The sequence below is a fragment of the Amblyomma americanum genome, chromosome 1 (genome assembly GCF_052857255.1).
Source record: "Amblyomma americanum isolate KBUSLIRL-KWMA chromosome 1, ASM5285725v1, whole genome shotgun sequence".
In the NCBI taxonomy this organism is placed as follows: domain Eukaryota; kingdom Metazoa; phylum Arthropoda; class Arachnida; order Ixodida; family Ixodidae; genus Amblyomma; species Amblyomma americanum.
In genome coordinates, this window is record NC_135497.1 from 42,058,635 (window position 1) to 42,068,973 (window position 10,339).

The following is a 10,339-nucleotide window of genomic DNA, read 5'->3' on the forward strand; positions in this document are numbered from 1 at the left end:
GGCGCCGCCGACGAGGGTATTGCAGCCATTGGGCGCAAATGCGGGCAACGCGCGCGGCCCCTGTGCTTGTAACAACGGCTGTGTGTACGGCTAGTCTGTTTATTATTCATGTGTTGCCCAAATGCCACAACTCTCTCGCAGGCAAGGTTTACCGACTTCAAGGTGCAGAACATAGTGGCCAGCTGCGACGTTGGCTTCCGCATCAAGCTGGAGAGCCTGGCTCTCATCGAGTCGCAATGTTCATGGTGCGTATACCCCCGAAAGGCGTTGGTTGCAGTGATGCAAGACTATCAATAATACTATCGATAGTATCGATACTTGAGTCACTGTCGAACTATTGATGGTAAAACGTTTTGGATATGACCAAAGCAAAATTTGGACGTTGCCATCTTGTTGTGCACGATCAGTTATAGTTGGCCATCTGACGTTTAACTTGAAGCTGTTGCTAAGCGGCTTATCAAAGTCAGACAAGATCAAGGATCGGACCGACGGGGCACCTAGTCGAGCTATCGCTCTAAATACAATCGACAGTACTATCGAAAGTATAAGATCATGTAACTTGCCGCTGATAAACACTGAAGCATAAACTTGGAGACGTTTTCCCGCGTGTCCCGAGCACGCGGAATGGGTGGTACAGACGATGGGCTCTCCGTCCACGCGTCACCAAGCGCTGCAGATGTACCCTCCGTAGAATCACTGGATAAGGTATTGGTACCGCGGTAGTAGCGCGAAGCTCCTAGTCTTGCTGGCAACAGCCACCGGCGCCGTCCATAATTTAAGGGTACCAGTGGTGAGGGACGCACCACTTGGCGGGCCTGCTCTTAGTAGTTTAGGTGCTGCTTACCAAACAGTAGAAGCTGCCGGTAGTGTCAGGTAAGCTTCTACGGAAAGCTCAGCGTGAGGAAGCGGACGGTGTAGATTACAACTGCCCAACGATTGCGAACACTTCGGAACCCGTAACCGGAGCATTGTTAATAAGACTTGCGCTTTTCTACCTTGCATTTTAACCTGCGTTAAGTTCTTTTTGTGTTGCACCACTCCAAGATTCCAGAAATTGGACGAATTGATGTTCCGGATGCCGCATCTATTAACTTCTGTATGGCGTGACTGGCGGCGAGCTGTCGCACTCTGCTTCGACCCGGGCTTGTAGGGAAAGAGAAAAAATTGGCCATAGGAAAATTTTCGCGATGGTTTTGAGGTCGTTTTCTTTGACCTCAGCGTTATCTCTGATGGCATATACACGCGATAAGCCGCCCTGCCGCCTTCTATGAGGTTGGTCTCAAACTTTGTTGGTATGGGTTAGTATTGGGCATGACTATAGGGATGACCATATTTGGAACAATCAGAGCTTCGTCTAATAATTTATTTGATTTGAGAAAAAAGCTGCAGCGAAACTTCATGAAATATGTGTAACTAATAGCTAGGTATTGCAAATTTTTTGGGGCTACCGTAAGTCAAAATTTGCAAAAGTATCGATAGAACTATCGATAGGAAATGTTAGCGAACTATTGTAATACTATTTATTGCATTTTTACAATGTTCCTGGTGTAAAGAAAACATTGAGGCCTAATCCGTGAAACCCCTGGATTAACCTACTGCAGGAATACATGTGTGCTGTGTCGTGTTTTGTCAGGTTTACATAGCGAATATTTCGGCCAAGATGATGGAGCGCTGATGTAAGGTCTGCTTATGTCACTTCCTGTTCCCAGCATCTCGGCAGGAAGATGTGTTAATGTTAAAAACCTTCTTTTTCAGCTTGTTACGTGTTCCAGGAGAAGCCGGTCAGGGGGGAACTAAGGAACGAGGACGCCAGCATTGGCACAAGCACATACGTTTAATGTACACTGCAAGGCCACTAAACACGCAAAACTGGCACGAAGAAAACCAACGCACACCACGAGCACGTGCGAGCTCAGGCAAGCGCAGGTGCGATGAAGGCCAGAGATGCGGGATCGAACGCCAAAGAGAGCGCATACCAAAGAAAGGCACTTTGCGCGTTCCAAGACGATAAATAGGCATTTTTTAAATTAAATTTAAAGACGCAATGTTAGTTTCCTGGTACATCACCTCCAAAAGAGCGAAAACAAAACAAGTGCGAATGCCACTTTGCTCACGGCGCGGTTGGCCCGCCGGAGCACGCGCTTTTGGCGCGAAAGCACGATTCCGGATGTACCAACAATCTTGAGGCTTGTGCTCCAAACTAACCCGGGTAAGTTTGGAGGAGGGTCGCGCCAGTTAGCCAATGGGAGGTGGGCGCGCGTCGCCTAGGTTATGTAACCTAGTGCATTCATCACAACCTGCCCTGGAAGGTGTCAGATATATTAACGATTAATCACGAGGGGTTGCTCAAGAAGACCAACACGGGTCGCACGATCCCTACCGGTGGCTAGGATAGAAAGGGCCACCTGCCAGCGAAGTAGTGGTGCGGGGACTCGGCGAGATCTATGAATGTCGAGTACAGAATGATCAATTCTGCATGTATGGTCATTAAGCCTGTAAAGCCCTTACGGCGGAGCTTCAGTGTCATAGCTCTCGCATGTGTACTCGGTTCAACTACGTTAAACCCCTATCGCTGCTTTACATCAGCTGCCTCGCCTTCTCTCGCGTAATTTTCTTCTTTATCTAGTGACCTCCTTCCCTCTTTGTTTTTCTTTCTCTTTTTTTTCGTCGACTTCTTTGCCTTCTTCACTTAAGGCGAGTGACCGTTTGTAAAACGTCCGTCACCAGTTCCTTATGAGGTAGACAGAAACACAGTACAGAAATATCAACTCCAGCTCTGCGGCAGTGGCCGAGTGGCTTCTGTGTCAGCCTAGCACCCAAGGGCGAGTGTTCGAATACTACTGAAGCATTTATTTTATTTTCGCGAGCTTTCCGGTGCTGTGGACGGAGAAACATTTGCTGACAAGGGAGGTGTAAATGTGGCCGTTAAATTCATTTCGGTATTAAAAACTATCGGTATTATCGATATTCAATTTACGATAGTCTTGCGTCACTAGTTGCTCGAAACTATCATTGGTGGCCAATCCATAGATGCCACGGTCGAGGACATTCCAGATGTGACGAGGGTGCTGAAGTATTGTTAGTTTCGCAGCTTTTGTTGGCTTCCTTCAGGTTAGTGAACGGAAAGGCTGGTTGCCAAGGATTTTTACATTCATTTTACGCTGTGCGTAAAGGAAAAATATAACCGCAAAACTACGAATTGTCTGGCGGCGGATTTCTGACGAACCACACGTCGCAGGGGAAAGGGTTGACAAGACCGCTCGGCGAGGTATGGTCAGTGACCGCGTATCACCTGGGTTCAGTGCAGCCGCGATTTGGCACCAGTACCTCCTGTCTGAGACGTGGAGTGAGCCACCGCTGCCGTGGTTCTCTCTGTATGGGATGAACAGGACACTCTGCCCGCCGTGCTAAAAAAGAGGGCACTTCTTAGCTCTTTGGTCTTTGGTTGGGGAAGAGCCCGATGTTTTGTGTTTTTTTGCGAGAGTTCGATTTTGATGGCGCAAAGGCAGCTTGGCCGTGGGTAACGAGTGCTTGCTCTGCCCAAGATGGGATCAAAAAATCATTTTCTCAAACATTACACCGCAGAGAAGCCGTGCACCAGGCCGAGCTATCGACGAAGGCTGGCGTATTTTTTTTTTATCACGTGTTGCTCCAATACGTTATAACGTCCTTCCAGCCTTCTTCTCTGAATGTTGGTCAGTAAACATCGATGGCGCAAAGGCAGAGGAAGTAAAACTTTCTGGGCACTGCCTCGCGCCTTCAACGGCCGCTGTAAAGTCAATGGCCTTCATGTAAGCTATGAAAATGCTTCTGTTGGTATTTATCGTCCAAGTTTTACTTCAGATGGGGCCGTCCGCACCACAGGGGGAACCACAGAAGACTTTGAAGCATTTACATAAAACTCGGCATAGTTGAACTACAACTGCATGAACACGAAGTGCTGTCGATAGCCTCGAGGGGCACTATCTCGCCTACTTTAAGAAAGGATAACTTAATGAAAGGACTCGAAAGGATAGGATACATGAGCTGCTCTTCGAAACACCGTATATTACACGTGTCATTTCAGACTACAGATACGAAGAAAACTTGTCTTGAAATGGCCGGATGAGTAGCATAAGCTTAAAGATAATTAACTGCATACTACCAAATAGCACATAGGTAGAAAGACAATCGAAAAGAAACGTTTCAAGTGTAAGGTCTGCTTGTCTGTGCTCCACGCCCCGCTGAAGTGTCCTGCATTAGAAAACACCAGAAAGCGATGTTTCCCTGTGTTGAACACAAACCGGATTCCAGCGCCCCCCCACGTTCTTATGTGATCATCCAGTGCTTAGCTTAATCGCGTTTTATCCTTCTTTAGCTGAGTCCGCGGCTGTGGCCTAGCGGTTATGGCATTGGGCTGCCGACCCGAAAGACGCGGGTTAGATCCCGGCCGCGGCGGTCGAATTTCGATGGAGGCGAAATTCTAGAGGCTCGCCTACTGTGCGATATCAATGCACGTTAAAGAAATCCAAGTAGCCAAAATTTCGAAGCCCTTCACTACGGCGTTCCTCACAGCTTTAGTTGCTTTGGGACGTTAAACCGATATAAACCAAACTTTTTGTGCTGAGGCAAAGTTTCAAAATAGTACCGTTATCAGCAGTGACCATTTTTATCCAGATGTAACACACATATCTTACCTTATAATAACTTAAGTCTGTCCCTCAGCACTGGGGGCATTATTGAGCCCAGGTGGCTACTGAGCCTTCTTGCGAAAGTAAGGGGTATGCAGAGAAGCTTGTGGGAAATGTGTCACGAACCGTTTTCACCGCTCTTTACACCAGTCTTTGCTAATCACCCATGCTTATGACAATTATTACCCTCATCACCTTGTGAATAATGTGGCAGGAAACATAGTCATTGTGTTCAGAATGGATCCTAGACGCCCAATGTTTAGCACACTTTGGCCTTACCTTCGTTTTGCATTTTCAGAGACATGAGCTCACCATTTAACCTCGCTCTTTGGCCTGAGATACCCTTGTGCCACTAAAATCGAACGACATCATTAGCTTCATGTCCTCCTGGCCAGAGCAACCTTGAGAGGGACGAGTGGCGGGTGCCTTCGAGCCTTGTGCGTGATGAGCGAAAGGCAATTCCGGTGTTCCAACTTAATCGTTTCGCGCTTCAAGTGTTTGGCCATTAAAACGACCGAATAATATATGAAGGGGATGGTAGCCAGCGCGTCTGCGGCAGAGGCCACGAATAAAGGCGTGGCTGCTTCTCGCGCATCTTCATCAAGCCTAGCCCCACCGCATGCGATGAACGTTTCCAATAAGTTCTCCCTGGTCACTGGGTGAAGGCATATCGGCATTTGTGAACCCTTGCCCCTGACATGCCCAGACAACTAATGTGCTGGATTGAAGTGTGAGTAGCCAGCATTCAGTTGTTGCCAGTCCATAGTTTGCAGAAATGTGAGCAGTTTGTAGGTTTACTGATGAATATATTAACAGCGTGAAACCGACTCTAGTCAGTAAGGCTAGTTTCGAGAAGGATAGATCAGAACAATAAATAGAAGCGATAAAATGTTCCCGTATATTTGGATATATAAACAAAACAGCAATAAAATTGCTCAAGTAGTAGTTCGGCCGTTGAAATTTAATTTTTCGAGCAAGGGTTAGCTTTGAGTGTCCTTACATGCAGAATGCCTGCCGCAATCCTGGAAGCTCAGTTTGATTCTGTTTTGAAAAATGTGGTTGGCAGTGTCGAATTCAGCCCCACCGCGGTGGCTCAGTGGTTAGGGCGCTCGACTACTGATCCGGAAGTCCCGGGTTCGAACCCCACCGCGGCGGCTGCGTTTTTATGGAGGAAAAACGCTAAGGCGCCCGTGTGCTGTGCGATGTCAGTGCACGTTAAAGATCCCCAGGTGGTCGAAATTATTCCGGAGCCCTCCACTACGACACCCCTTCTTCCTTTCTTCTTTCACTCCCCCCTTTATCCTTTCCCTTAAGGCGCGGTTCAGGTGTCCAACGATATATGAGACAGATACTGCGCCATTTCCTTTCCCACAAAAACAAATTATTATTATTATTATTGTCTAATTCAATATTCTGTTTCGAGCAGGAACGAAAACAGGATATTATGCGGCTATTGGAGAAGTATCAAAGGGGCTTTAGGACATGAGAAATGTGCCATGAATCATAACGGTCAAGTGCAGCCACAGCGGAATACTTTCCGGCAGTGTATTACAAGGTTAATCTCTCCAGTAGCTCGCAGAAGCCCCACTCTTCCCTCTACCAAAATACAGTGGCTCGCAAAAGAGGCCCGCGGAGATGAACGGAAGCAAGAGCACGGAGTACCGTCGGACGAGGCTCGGAACTAATCTCGTGTTATTTTTCAGAATTTCACTGTTGCATGATTGGGGATAATCTGTCGAATAAACGGCAGGGTTTCAAGATGATTCAGCAGTAATGTGGCTGTTAAGCGAAGAGCTCTCACCATCCCCCGGAACGTTTCAGCTACTAGCCGGAGCTGTTCCCGGGCCTGGTGTACCGGATGGAGCAGCCCAGTGTCTTGCTGCTTGTCTTCGTCTCTGGAAAGGTGGTGCTCACTGGTGAGGACTCTGCAGCCCGCAGGGGCCGTCGCACGTGTGCCGATAGCGCTCGAGAGCGTGTGAAGGCTCTATGATGATGTTGCACGGGTCCGCACTGATGAATTGGAGTGGGTGGTTGCCTTCACAAAGCACCTGTTTTTATTGTAATGAACCGGTCTGTGTTGATGATACTCGAGACCTTAGAGCCGTTCGTCACCGCCATCTTTTTTTTTTCGCCACAGGAACTCGGCAGATGAGCATGGAGTACACTATGAAATGAAAGAAAATGAAAGAAGCGTAAGAGCGCACGCGTGCCCATGATGATAACGCAGTGCAGAGAGGCAACAGAGAAATCGAAGAAAACGACGGCACAATAGCTGGCACCGCGTCGTTGTTATCGCATAATATGTTGTCCCTTGGCACTTTGATTTCACCATCTACCTGAGCCAATCCTTGCCCTGCTATCCGCTGTGCTTTGTTACAACGAGCCGCCGAAAAAAATGAAGTTTGCTCTAATGCTGAGCTCAAGACCACATGCCATCACCATCAGCCTCCCAACAACGTCCGCCGGGAGGCCTCTCCCATATCCCCCAGCTAACCCTGCCCTGCGCCACAACATGCAAATGAAATTAAACGGATTAGAAATATTTTATGAGGTGCAAACAAGTAACAACAACAGCTCTAAGCGAGGGCGCATCCAGACCACATGTTCGGGTCACTCAATCGCGTGACCACAGACGGCAGTCAGTCTCATTGGTCATTTCCGCTGCTCAACAGGATCGCGTGATTCTGAAATGGTGAGATTTTCTGTGGCATGCTTGCACTGCTGCTACCACTATGAGGACTACCTACCCGGATCCAGCGGTCGCTGTAAACAAAAAATTGATACGTCGAAACTCGGGCTACGAAACTGCACGTGAAACATCTACAGTTGAACGGCAAACAGTTACGCGCAATTTCACAAATTTAAATAGAAACGTTATTACCTTATAGGCTGCTTTCTTGCCCTCGTGGATCACTTCGTGGCGCAAGCACATTTTTCTAAGAAGGATGACAATCATTAATATTCACTGTGGTCAGCAGTGCAGCCCTTTGCGACTCTCCTCATTAGCCGAGCCAACTACGCGGCGCTGGTTGGTAGCGTCCTGAAATACGACTTGAAGCAGCCCCTTGATTCAGGAGCATTCCCGACTTGATATTTTGGAAACCAACATTTTATCAAGCCTCACGTTGTTGTATAACTGCGCTGACTGCAGAGATTCGTTCGTTTGAAACAGAATTTCACAAACTAGACAATTATTCATTAGCGACGCTTGTTGTCCTAATTAGTGCATAGCTCATGAAAAAGACTAGCGCAGTATAATACCAAAGACAATGTGAGAGACGCCAACAGCACGAGCGCTAGCGAAAGTAACTTTATTTATTTATTTATTTAATAATGCGGAATCGCTTGAATCCAACTTTATCGCAGACCGGTTCATTTGCAACAGATACAAACGAACAGATAGTGTAACAGCTATGATCAATTCTATTGGCCTAGAATCTCTCCAAACAAGGCACACTGAAGCTAGGTTGTAATTTCTGTGCCTGATATATAATAATCTGATTAAAATAAACACTCTCAATTATATTGCACTTGTTTCGTGAGCAAGTACGCGTTATAATCATGGAAAAATGCTACAAGAGTTTCCTGCATATTCTACTACAGTTAAACACTCATTTTTTGTCAAATTGATAACAGAGAGGAATGAATTGCCGAAGTGTGTAGTGAAAAGCCCGAATGTAGAAATAATTGTTGATAATTTGAGAGCCTATTTATGTGTAACCGCTGTTTTTTGCTTTTTTTCGCATTATCTGTTTGCTTTTGCATGACGCTCGTCTATATCTAGTTTATTTTTTGCTTGTATCTGTGCTCACCCATACGAGCATGAGCTGGTTCCCGCGTTTAGGAGGTTTTTGCTTACAATTTCTCACTCATTGCATTCAATGGTTTGACACTCCCGCAGGAGCCAAGGTCAGGGAGCACATCTACCAGGCTTTCGACAAAATCTATCCCATATTGCAAAACCACCGGAAGGTGTGAAACGACCTGCACAGCCAAGCCGCGTCGGAATAAGCGCCCGTGGAGAGAGTAGAAGTGTCGCTGTACCTCTGACATGTCAAGGAATTTTGGACATCAACACTATACGTGGCACAAACTCGAGGATTCCGATACGGGATGGGCCCATCACAATGGGCACTGTGCACAATCCACCTGCAGAACTCGACTCTGGCACAAGGGATGGTGGCGCCCTGAACACACCGCACACCTCTCTCCATGGTACTGAACGCGTTAATGCGACAGCCGGAGAGATCGCCGACCGAGCGCCAACACAAACACTGAACTGAATCTCGCTTGGATATGAGAGAAATAGCAGGAGATACTCCCCCCCCCCCCCCAACTCCTCTCCTTGGCCTCTTCTCTCATACCGAGAAGCGAGGAGGGTGACGGATCGGGCTAACTGGTGCATATATGTCATATTAAGAAGCGCTGCCAAAACACGAACACAGAGAGAGACAGATTCAACTGATTTAATTGGAGAAAAACGGCATGTGCTTTACGCTCTTTCTGAAGCACTGGAATGACAGCAGCAGAAATCATACATGCAAATGATTACTTAGAAAGGCAATCTCTTTTCTTTAATGAAAATGACTGTGAACTGAGTCAGGTACTTCGAAGTGAAGCTATTTCTTTTGTGTGATTCGGTGATATCTCGAGTTAGTCGAAGTCGACTTCTTCGAATGATGCGGCACTGATTTATGAACAGGACACAGTCGCGGCACTTTCTGCAGGAATGCCCGAGAATCCACCGGACGAATTTCTTATATTGTCTTTGAGACAGCGCCCAGACTGTCCCACATTCTTCTTGCCACAAGACAGCGGGACGCAGTAACTCAATCTTCGCACTCAAAGTATGCTGTTTGATGTTTTATACCACATTGGTGTTTGAAAGAAGCGTAGGGCTTCTTGAGCTTGCAGAGTTTAAGCTTGTGGGGAACAGTGAAAATAATTTTCACGTCAAGTTTATTCACAATTTTCTTTAGGTTGTCTGAAACGCTGCGAACATAAGGAAGCAGAGCCACACTTTTCTTTTCACTGCTCGTCTGGGGAGCCTTTTCTTAATGAGCGCGAAGGCTCGTCAGAATGCGTTCTGCTACCGAAACTGGTAGTGAAAAAATTGGTGATGGTTTACCTCTGGTTAAACCTGGAGTGACGCGATAGCTACAGCTGGCCGAGTGGAACTTGCTCAGTTCAATAGCAAAGTCAGTCTTTCACCGCTCCGTTTCGCTGTGCCATCTTTCTTCATCTGATGAGAAATCATAATGTTTATGAAACACGTCACCATGAAATATAACATATTCCATCAGTGCGCACCAGCTACGGCACTCAGTCATTACGCGTGAGATTACCGTCCCTACTAAATATTCGTAATCTATGAAAAAAAAATGTGTAAGCTAAAAGAAAACGTAGAAGAAAGACTACGCCTTTTCCTACAGGTTTTATAACTTTCATCAACGTGTCACTTTCTGTTGTTTTTTCTAACGTTCAAGTTGTTGGCTTAGTTATCCTGTATCCACCTGTGCTTCTTTGCTGTCGTCCTTTGTTATACTAGACGATTACTTGTATCTACCTTGTATCATTATCCTCAATGTTTTTTACTTGTATATTGTGAATTGTTTGTCCACAGATATAAATAAGAGACATGTTCATTTAGTTTGCAGTCGTGACTCTTT

The 10,339-nt window shown here is 46.6% G+C and overlaps 1 pseudogene; it reads left to right on the plus strand.

Annotated features, from left to right (window-relative positions):
- Window positions 1-8,701, plus strand: part of LOC144128183 (uncharacterized) — a 44,748-nt pseudogene extending 36,047 nt beyond the window's left edge.
- Window positions 8,702-10,339: the final 1,638 nt, after the last annotated feature.